At 37.3% G+C, this 11,981-nt stretch overlaps 1 non-coding gene across 1 annotated transcript; it reads left to right on the forward strand.

Annotated features, from left to right (window-relative positions):
* The first annotated feature begins 5,805 nt into the window (after positions 1-5,805).
* Positions 5,806-5,878, forward strand: TRNAR-UCG (transfer RNA arginine (anticodon UCG)). Its single transcript has one exon. It is a non-coding gene; the product is annotated as a tRNA-Arg (tRNA).
* Positions 5,879-11,981: the final 6,103 nt, after the last annotated feature.

The following is an 11,981-nucleotide window of genomic DNA, read 5'->3' on the forward strand; positions in this document are numbered from 1 at the left end:
TTAGGTCCGTGTTTTATAATTGAAAAATTAAAAACACCCTTTGATTCTTTCTTTTAAATCGATATATTTCGATTGCTCAACGGCAATCATCTTCATGATTGTAGCAACTAACAAAAATAATAAACATTAACAATAAACAAATTTTGCATTTTACATATCACATAAATACATACCTTTATTAACACGTCTGCTTTGTCTGACATGGAGAATGGTACTGTTTTTTAGTGAGCAGGTGTTTGTACATATCTACAAATTACATATCACATAAATACATACCTTTATTAACACGTCTGCTTTGTCTGACGTGGATAATGGTACCAGGGACCGCGTTTAGCATTACTTCGGGTACGGGTGCGCGCTACGTGAGCTCTATGGCTACTCACACGCTAACGGGCTAGGCATCCATCTTTTCGTTTACTGGTAAGTATATGCCTCACATATGTGCTGACCGTATCCCATCTGTCTCTTCGATAGGTCATGTTATTGATGGCACTGCCCGGGGATAGGTCTCCAAGTACCTCTTCTACCCTCCTTCGCTGATCGGAGAAGTGCCTGCATTCGAAGAAGGTGTGGCGTACATCGTCTATTTTCCCACAGTACAGGCAGCTCGGGTTATCAACCTTACCCATTTTGTGTAGGTATTTGCGGAAGTAAACGTGTCCCGTTAGAAACTGGGACACAGAGACACGGAGAGTTCTAGTGATTTCTTCTTTTCCGACCTCCCTTATTATTGCGTCTTGGATTTCTGTTTCAGTTGTGAGAAAGTCAATGACAAGTATTTCCAACTTCATCCGCTTTGAAAGCTGTTGTGCTTCAACGACCTCTCCTACTACACTACCTATAGCTGCTCTGAAGGCCGTCTGGTCACTGCAGCGTGCCGTTTCAATCAGTACGTTACCAGATTTGGTTTTTTGTACTGACTGTACCACCGTACCTGTGTCATTAGGGCGGAGCTGGCCGCATATGGCCCCTAGTACCTGGGCATAGCTTTTGCCTTCCACAGGTTTTACCACAAAAGTTGCTGCGTGTCTCCTCTTTCTCGCCCGTTTTTGAGCTTTAGGAGCTTGGACGGGGGTTGCCTGCTTGGCTGGCTGGGACCGCTGTTTCAGCCTCCGGCGCGCTACATTGGACCAAGATTCACCTTGCGAAAGCGTATTTGTCCTTTCATCTCGTTTCTTTTTGGCTTCCAAGTCCTCTGAATGGGAATCTGAGCTCGTTCGTGCCCTCTTATTTTTTCGGCCCTATTCTCTGCTCTCATCTACCTTTTGGGCCCTTAACGATCCCATGCAGCTTAACGCTTCTTCGAGAAGAGCCATACCGGTTTTTATGTCCTTGGAAACGGTCTTCTGCTGGAGAGCGGTTTCCTGCATCTCGCTCAGCACTTATACCGCGTATTCCAGCAGCTCGTCTTGGCTTTTCCCTTCGAGGCTTGTGTATGAGGGTGAGTCTCTTGGCGGAGTCGCACGTTTCTCCTGCCCAACAACGCGCTCTGCAACGACACTTGGTGAGCTGACCGACGCTTTTTCCCTTGCAGTAGCAGGTGTTGACTGGCTGGGGTTGTGTGTTTTCGCCGCCTGTGTCCTTTCCGCCGATTCGATGCCATGTGTGGGCATTACCGACAAGGTCGCTTTAGCGGGGGTTGTTCGAACCGGCGATCTCAGCACTTTAGTGCTCTTCTTGAACACCGCTTCATCGCCCCTTTCTTTCTCCCTCTCTCTACTTTTATCTGCATTTGTTGTTTTTATTTTGTGGTTCATTTGCTCTATTGGGTCTCCGCTTCAAGCCGATATCTCCGCACGAGGTGCAGTAGCCGTCTTCAATTCCCGTGGTTATCTTTGCGAAAGCAGGGAGGCCACGCGTGGGTTGACACAGGTCCTTATGGGAGTCTGTGTGCAGAGCCATAATACAGCGTTAGTCAGGAGTCGTCTCAACTGAGCCTGCACCACCAACTTAATGGCGACGTGCTTCTAACGTACTTGAAGACATGCCAAGGCTTTAACGAGACGGAGACGGTGCCGATATTAGCCTACCAGCCGTTTCGGCAAGGTGTCACCCTTGCTTATTAAAGTAATAGCCTATCGTCATCGCCAGCCCGTAGCAATCATTTCATAATCATATTTCCAGTTCTGGTCAACAGGATCTTACTCGTCTCGATTCTGTGGGTGATTGATGGGGTATTTTAGGGCGGCATCCTATCGCCCTTCCACCGGAACCTTGGGATGTGCTGCCCTTAGAGCAACACAATCCCATTTTTCCACTGGATTGCTCGTTTTGGTTCGCCCTGAGTACTTAATTCACTCAGTACCTCCCGTCTTGTGGGAAGCGTTCCTCTATCCACCACCTGAGGAGGCGCCCCGTAGGGGACCGATTCCCCCGTGAGTATTTAAAAAAAAGTTAAAGTTAAAATTAAAGTTAAAGGTAAAGTTTAAGTTAAAGTTAAAATTACAGTTAAAGTTAAAGAGAATGTTAAAGTTATAGTTAAAGTTAAAGTTAAAAATAAAGTTGAATTAAAGTTATAGTTCAGGTTAAAGTTAAAGTCAAAGTTAAAGTTAAAGCTAAAGTTAAAGTTAAAGTTAAAATCAAAGTCAAAGTTAAAGTTAAAGATACAGTTAAAGTTAAAGTCAAAGTTAAAGTTAAAGTTAAAGTTAAAGTTAAAGTGAAAGTTAAAGTTAAATTTAAAGTTAAAGTTAAAGTTAAAGTTAACGGTAAAGTTACAGTTAAAGTTAAAGTTAAAGTTAAAGTTAAAGTTAAAGTTAAGGTTAAAGTTAAATTTAAAGTTAAAGTTAAAGTTAAATATATAAAAATACTTTAAGCTATTGCATAGATTTTATCGCGGGCTTGGCGACTAAATCAAAAAAAAACCATAACGGATATTTGTCAAAAAAAGTTCGAAAAAGGTTCGGTGTTAGCAACAGGGCAAATACATAAAATTGGATCTCTTTAACTTTAACTTTAACTGTAAATTTAACTTTAACTTTAACTTTAACTTTAAATTTAACTTTAACTTTAACTTTAACTTTAACTTTCACTTTAACTTTAACTTTGGCTTTAACTTTAACTTTAACTTTAACATTAACATTAACATTAACTTTAACTTTAACTTTATCTTTAACTTTAACTTTAACTTTAACTTTAACTTCAACTTTAACTTTAACCACCCATCAAATCACTTCGTATTTCTTGATCTATAGCGAGTATATATTTTTATACGGTAAAGTGTGTCTGAATAAAACCACTAAGCATATGAAAAACGTATGTAGAGTTAGAAGTCGATTGGGCTGGACGAAGAGGCCGAGGTCTCCGTTCCAGACTCACAACTTTTTTGAGGTTTTCCGGGCTGGACGAAGAGAACGAGGTCTCTGTTCCAGCGTCTGACGCATCGTGTCGCTCTCAGGGCGACTGCTTATTTTTGTTCAACTAGGTATGGCATCTTATGGATGTGCAGGGGCTAGTGGCCGTGCGGTTGGTTGGGTGAATTTTGTTCTCGATATAGTGCGCGAAAACTCTATGCCAAAATGAATTTTGTGTGGCTAAGTACTAGAAAACCTAAAGTCCTACTCGGCGAGGAATTTCTGACGTGAGGTTTCAGATTTGCGAAGCTTTCTCCACGACGGGTTTTATCTGCACGTTCCATTATGCGAAATGTTACGTGCAACCCTGTCGTATGTTTATAAGTCAGCTGATAGCTGGTATGGTGAGTTTGTGGAGTGAGAATATATATGGGGTATTCCATCCCATTTCGACCAATTTTGAACCCGACCCCATTAGAATTGGCTGAAAGTTGTTCTCCTTTTTCTAGCTTACGAAAGACGTTTTTCAGGTATTAAGGTTAAATCACATATCAAGGTAGCAGCGAACATGTTACCGATATCAGAGTTTGGTAAAGGGCCGATTGTGTCTACTACAACAACATCGAAAAGCTTTATTGGCGTTGCAGTAACAACTAATTTTTCTTTATTTTTGGGCTTAACTTTAATGAGTATGCAATCCGCGCAGAGCTTCGCAAATTTGGATATATCTCTCGTCACATTTTTGTAATGAAACTTTGTTCTCAGTTTCGCGTATAGCTTTTTTGTTCCACAATGACCGCCTGATATGGGATCAGTGTGGTAAATGGTCATCAACTGTAGTTTTTTTCGTTATCAGTCACTGTTTCCACCGGGTCAGTTAATATTATTTCTAATGTATTTAGCATGTAATTTTCTTTGGCTTTTAGCTTGGATATGGAAATATGTTTTAAAATTATGTCATCTTTTGGCCATTCTATTTTCTTAAAGTGCTGACTGTCGGCTGCCTTTTGCAACCTCGACAGCAAATCATCTAAATTCAGAGTTTCGTTAACAGTAGCAACGCCAGTTAAAAAAATGCGTTTGGATTTAATATGCGGAAATATAAGAACTTTAAAATTTGTTTTATTTTTATCATAACATATTTGAGATCTTATTTTCGGTTATGTTTTTGGCAAGTTCGAATTCGAATTTGTCATACACCATAACTTTCTCTGTTAAAGTGTAACTTTCATTGTTTGTATTTGGTTGGAATTTTTTGTCATTGACCGAGTTTTCATTGCAAGAATGTGTTTAGATTCTTGTTTTAAGTCAGAAAATTAAATGCGCGAAAGTGTATCAGCTGCTACGTTGGTTTTTCCTTTGATATACTCGATTGTGAAATCGTACTCCGCGAGTTCTAGCATGATTCTGGCAAGTTTTGATGTTGAATCTTTCATGTTGAAAAGATAGACCAGTGGTTTGAAATGCGTTCCATATATGTATGGTCGAAATTGCTTAATAGCGAAGTAAATCGCTAACAGTTCTAGCTCTATAATAGGCTTGTTTTGCTCAGACTTGCTAAAGGATTTAGAAGCGAAATGCACTGGTAAATCGTTGCCGTCATGGAGCTGGCTTAGTACATGGCGACCGCGACAGTTGCACCAGTTTGTGCGAGCACAAAAAAGAAAAACAAAAAACGTGTAAAGACAATTACATTAATAAATTAATTAATTTGAAGATATAAGAAAATATATTAAATTGAACATATAATAACTGTACGAGCGTTTGCAAAATTAGAAGCTACATAATAAAAAAAAGGAATATATTTGAACATATCTATTCACTTAGTGTCATATACAAAAAATACAAAAAAGAGACGAAAAGTCCAGAAAAACAAATAAAATGCATATATGCGTATGCACAGATGTTCTCTTAATATGAAAAGGCGAACAAAGTGGTGTGCAATAAGCAGTACATATATATACAAACATCATATCAAAGTTAAAAAATATATAAAAACTACAACGATTAAATTATTAAAAAGTTCAACAGGGAAAAAAATGGAACATAGTTCAGCTAAAAGAAAGCAACAACAATAAAAGATACCACTTTAACAAATTTTAAAAAGTGAATAATCGCTAAACAAAAATTACAATTACATGAAGTAAGAAAACAACAAACACGGTTATAAAAATTTTACATAATCAACTAAAGGAAACATACAAACCGTAAGAATTTTAAATCCAGCAAAGTCAACGTACTTAAAATATATAATAGACGGCACAAAACGGGAAAGTAATACCTATATATACATATAAAACACACAACAGTTACTTATGTACACATGACAATACAAAATTAAAACATCAAGAAAAAATTATTACTTTCAATACAACAAACATTAAATATTTCTCCAATATGCAAAACAACGGAAGTCAGAGCGCAAATCGGTAGTTGCAACAGCTAGGCGATATCCGGCAACTGCAGCAGAGAATCCAAGCATCAACCGATACAACAACGAAGGCATGAAGTAAAAGGCCGTGTGGCTTAATGGATAAGGCTTCGGACTTCGGATCAGAAGAGTGCAGGTTCGAGTCCTGCCTCGGTCGCAATGTACAGTCGCCGTGTACAGGTATTTCCCTTTCAAGCGTATGCGCAATTATTTAATAGACTACTAGACTGCTAAGACTTAGTTTAATAACTTTAATAGACAGTTACAGAGTAGCTGATAATGTATGATTGGTACAAAGAGAGAAATTAGCGGCAGAATACAAATATATGATACTTATGTTATAAAGGCGTTTACAGACTATAGCTATACGTATGTTCATGTTAAAAAATAAATCAGTGTAAGGCGCGATAACCTCCGAAGAGATCTAAGGCCGAGCTTCTCTTCCAATTTGCGTCGTGCTTCTCTTGATTTTCCCTACAAATTGGCCGGACGGGACCTACATGTTTTATGCCGACTCCGAACGGCATCTGCAAGGCAGATGAGTTTTCACTGGGAGCTTTTCATGGCAGAAATACCCTCGGAGCGCTTGCCAGTCACTGCCGAGGGGCGACCCCGCTTAGAAAAATTTTCTTCTAATTGAAAAACCTTATTTATAAAATTTTGATGTTGCTTTGCCCGGGAGTTGAACCCAGGGCATACGGTGTGATAGGGAGCACGCTACCATCACACCACGGTGGCCGCCATGTTCATGTTATTCTAGTGTATATGCGGTGGCACTACACTTGCTGGTTTTATTGTGTGCATGTATGTAATGGGACTGTACGAGGTGCCCGTATGGTTCCAAAAAAATTCCGAGCCCGATTTTGTGTCTTGCGGGTTTTCGGTACCCGCTTCTCCTTCTGATGAAGCACTAACGTGTGCAAAAAACAAGTAGGCATACATATATACATACATACATATGTTGGTTACAAATATGCCAACGGTAAAAGGCAAAAGAAAAATGAACATTCATACCCGTGTAGAGAATGTAGATTTCAAATGAATTGAAACAAACGGTAAATAAATGTCGATTTATTTCGCCGTTTCTTCATTCATTTGATTTTACGCGCGGCTGGAGTATACATTGACAAATGACAGAGTAATTATATGATAAAATGTTGAATTAACTTTATCACTAATAATTTTCTTTCTTTTTGTTTTAGGTGAACTGGAATAAAGTGTCATAGACGAAAATTATCAGGCAAAGAAAAAGCGCACATTTCATGTACTTTATTTATGCAAATTATTGGAAAAACTGCTTCAATTCTAGAAATAACTAAATATAAAGGCAATGAGTGATGGCGTTTATCAATATTTGGCACTCAAGCGGCCAGTTGCAAAGTTTACGGCGCCAAACCTTCGCAAAATTTTATTCACCGGTATGCGATTAAAGATTCGATAGAGGATGATTTCCAGCATTTAGCAGCATTTGCATTGCATTGTTTCGGCGAGCCAGATGTTACAAGTGTGCCACCTGGAAAACATGGCTGTGACATTGTCTATTGTCGGACTCGTGAAAATGCTAAACGCATGGCATATGGATTTGCAAAGCAAGGCGTTAGCGCTACTTTTTATCATACTGGTGAAAGAGCAATAGATGAGTAGCGGGTATCCTGTGATATGTGCCACTAGTAGTTTTGGCATGGGCGGTTTTTTGAATTATGCTGCGAGCAACTTCTCGCCATATGAGCAAGAATAGCTGGATAATACAATGGTGGCGTTGGATACTCAGTATCGGTTTTTGGACTTGTAATCGCATTCATGTTGGCATAGATATTTTAATATGTGAAAAATGGTGTGCGTTTATAAAAAGGTAAATATAATATACATCCTAGCGACCAAACGTCCGATTTCCATGATACCTACGCATCGGACTAGACCCACTTGATGTCAATTAGTGACTCTGGGCTAATATAATTGAAAGTGCCGTCTTGTGAAATTTTTTATAATACTTGTTATATCTATAGCAATATTGCTCACAGTGCCAAAGTCCACCCTTTTGATGTATGTTGTTAACGTCACCCTTTTCCATGACTTGATTCCCTTTGCAGAAGTTGGTAGTCATATAGCGCTTCGACACTGAAAAATAATCGTTTGGGAAAGAAATTAATTTGCAATGGCAGAGTGTGCCTTTTGCGCTTGCGTAGAACACAGTTCTCGTGGTCGGTGTTGCACGGAGACGGAGCTTACTTGGGGTATGGCGAATAGTGTATCACCAGTTGGTCCAGTAGTGGATGCAGAAGCTTTAGCGGTATATGCTTCTGTATCTATTGTACTTTCTGTTTGCCGTAAAGGCGTATCTAATTCCAACCGCTTCAAGTGTTGTTGCTATGTAGGATCGGAATGAAATCGTTGCAATGCTCCACCAGATGTTGCGACGCCTCTACTCAAACTTTCACTTTCACCGCCACTGTTATTGTTAGCTACATGGTCATCTTTTATGCTTTGCGGTGGGCCAGATGATATGGTGCGGCTTGAATGTATTTTCCTTTCTGTCCTAACAGCGCTTGGTTGATTGTTTTTATTTAACATTGACAAAGATGACTCTTCTAAATACTTATCTACATTTTCTTCATCTTCAGCATAATCTATCAAAATCGGAGGGAAATGACATAGTTTCATTAAGCGGTTTTTTTTTTATATTGCAACGGCGTGATAACTTGTCAGACGCTACTGAGTATGTATTCGAACACCTCAATGAAAGTATTAGTGCTAGTTTTGTGCAAACTTAAGCATCAAATGCGCTTCGTTGTCGCCAGATGATGATTTAATCCATAGTTCGTTGTTCGTAGATGATGAAGCAAATACTGATTTGTTGGTAATAACAATTAATTGTCATGAAACTTTATTATTAAAATTTGATAATCAATTTGAGATGCACGACTTACGTTTTGGATCCTTTACCAATAATACGTTACGCGATGGTGCTTTTAAAATATGTAAGATTTGTGTATTTAGGATTTTATAATGAAAGTATACTCTACTTAGTATTCCACGGCAAAGTACCAACGAATGATAAGCAAAGCTATGGTTTTTTTTCTGCTGTACGTGATGAGTTAAATGTGGATTCGACGGCCTTACCGGACTGAAGTTGAAATATATTTTCATTGCAAATACTGAAGGATATTTTTTAAAACGAAAAATCTCTGCAAGGGTTTGGTTGCAAACAGAGATGTAGTGATAGTGGACTAGGGAAGCAAAATGCAACAATCTTTCGCCTAAGTGATACGCAGTCTTTTAGCTTTAAGTTCACCATATTTGTATAATACCACTTCGACAGTTGTGTACAGTTTTATGTTGAACGCCCAAAATGGCAGAGTTAATTGAGTTTCTTTAAAGGCATATCATTTTCTTTCTCGAAGCAACTTGCATTTCTGGATTCTTCGGCTTCTTATCCAAGCATCTTACCATGCGTATTCTTTTCTCATTAAACAAAAATTTTCCCTTCAGCAAAATCTATTCTCTCAGGGGGTGAAATCCTTAAAAGTTTATGAAAAATAGATGGCTGAATGAAGAGCTTGGACTTTCACTGAAAACTGAGCCCTAAACTGGTTTGTGAATTATTACCTCAAGCATTTTATAAATATTATATCGAAAAATGCACATTGCTGCGTCCAACTATTTAATATGTAACAATGCTAATACTATAGTAATACTCAAAGGAGTTATACTAATAAAACTCGAAAAAAGAAAGCCAGTGTGAACCTGAGGGTACTATATTCAATTGGTGAGATGTATTGCGTTCTAGGATCCTACGTTTTTGTTCTGGGGCAGATGGGTTTCCCCATCTGCGTTAGGCTTGCGATGCACCTTGTTGCGCGCCAACGAGTGCGAATGTTTTCAGTTGTAGAGCGGTTCGCCCTTCTGCGGTAGGCATTTTTGTTAAGATTACATTATATATACTTTTTAAAATAGGGATCTCAAAGTGATTTTCGAAAACAGCAATAGTTTACCAAAATTGTCCATCTGTGCAGGCCTGTTCTTAAAACAAAATACAGTAGAGAGAAATAAATTTTAATCAGATAAGTTGCCAAGCATAGCGAATAAAAACAAATTTTTTCATTTAAACTAGAGAAAGTACAAGCAAAACAACAGAATAGGCCTACTGATATATTTTTTGTACTTAAATTGCTGAGAGACACTCTTAAAAATACGAATATTCGTATATTCAAGTGTCCTTTGAAAAAGATATGTAGACTCTACGTAGTTTTAGTGAATTTGATTTTAGTAGACATTTATCCAACTTTTATTATTTTTAAAACTAATGCAATCAAAATTGCAAATTAAAATCTTTAGATGACTTGTCCTTCTTGGAAATTGCATTAACAACTTTTTTTAAATTTTCTAAACTTTTACAATACAATTTCTAGAACTCTTCCTTAAGAAATTCTTTGCAGATGCGAATAAAGTTTTGTAAAAGTTCAAGCTTTTTCTGAGATTGAATGACCCATAAACAGATTAACAATTTTTTGTGAAACAAGGGGTACCTCCTCTCATGCGCTTAATGTGTAGTGGGAGGTCACCATTAGAGGAACTGTATATAAAATATACCTAAATATTTGTATTGTAACGAATTTGCTGCAAATCCTCTTATTTGCCCTTTTGCTAGGTTCGTATCGCTAAACTGTTCAATAAATAACTCCAATATTAAATAATGGAAAAATGGCCTTTTTTAAAATACTTCACAATAACACTCAAACTGTGCAACGAATAGCTTAATAACCAAACTGATAGTTTAAATGAAACTGACTTTCAAAATAATACTGCTATTGCTGGCTAGATATCGTCTTAGTCGTGAAGAGGCTCCATCTTGGAACCTTGCACTTTAGCTCGGTGTGATTGTGGGCAATGGCCACGCGCCATTTATACTCATAAACGCACTAATTAAAAACTTTAAATTTATTTCCTTTAAGGAGGTTTGATGATTAATTTCCTTTCTTTTATTTATAAATATATATTAATTTCACAAAACTTATAACTTTTAATCACGACTTTTAGCTGAGTAGCTAAATTGGCATCCGACGCGCGTGAGCCACTCCAATTGACTTGACTTGATTTAATTTTTCATTTTTGTCTCTACCTATCGTAGAGCTTTTTAAAGCACGTTAACTTGGTTGCGGTTGCGCTGCGGCGAATGTCATTAAAGCTAGTTCTATTACTATTTATATCCTAAGGGTCCTATTATGCTATGCAGGTTTTAAATATATTTGCATGGTTCCATTACATCATTCCCCTTTGGAAAAGAAGAGTTTGTCAAGGTGATCAATCTTGACCAACTCTTCTTAACCCAGATGATGTAAATTGCCTTGAATGAGCGAATTTATGTTTTACTGAATCCATTCCTCGTTTTCGCTCGTTCAAAACACTTGATATAATTCAAAATAAAGTTCACATCTTAAAAGAACTTAAATTTCTACGTTTTAAAGTAGGTTGTTATTGCTAGCTACTTATTAAATTTTATGCTAAGGTGAGTAATGTTTAATACTAACTAGTAAAGTTAAGATGGATTTTTTTTGTTGCAAGGTAAATGTTATTTATTTCGTTTTTAATGTATGTTTAGAAAAATACTATTTATTTGAAAAAATAAAATATTGATTTTTGTATTCTCAAGCTATTTAGGTTACAATTTTTCGTATCCTATTTTTATGTACTGTGTTTTCTTTGTTCTTTGTTTTATCAAAATATGTTATGTTAACGCCGTCGATTTTTGTTACGACGTGTGGACCCTGGTAAATGCTAGCATGTTTATCGCGAGGTTCTTTTTGTAATAAAACCTTGTCATGAACTTTAACCGATATTGGCTGCGAGTCCCGGTTGTATCCGGTTTCGTTTTGAACCTTGTGCTTTTTAACGTATTTTTCCGCGAGTGAGTTTGTTTTTTGAAAACGATATTTTACTTCTTTCGCGTAATTTTTCAATATTTCATCTTTTTGCATTTCGAGTGGCAAATTTGCCTTTTTTCCGAATATTAATTCATACCGTGTTAGCTTATTATCGAATACAGTGTTTGTCGTTGTATTATGCAAAAAAGTGAAATAACGTAAATAAACGTCCCAATCATCGAAATTGTCTTTTAAATAAGCCCGTAAATACTCATTAAAAACTCGGTGGTTTTTTCAACCGTGCCAACTGTTTCGTGGTGCTATGGTGTAGAAAAATTATGTGTAATTTTTAAAAGTTTTGTTAATTCTGAAAATATTTCGTTTTTGAATTCCGTGCCA

The sequence above is a fragment of the Eurosta solidaginis genome, chromosome 4, assembly GCF_040869045.1.
Source record: "Eurosta solidaginis isolate ZX-2024a chromosome 4, ASM4086904v1, whole genome shotgun sequence".
NCBI classification, from domain to species: domain Eukaryota; kingdom Metazoa; phylum Arthropoda; class Insecta; order Diptera; family Tephritidae; genus Eurosta; species Eurosta solidaginis.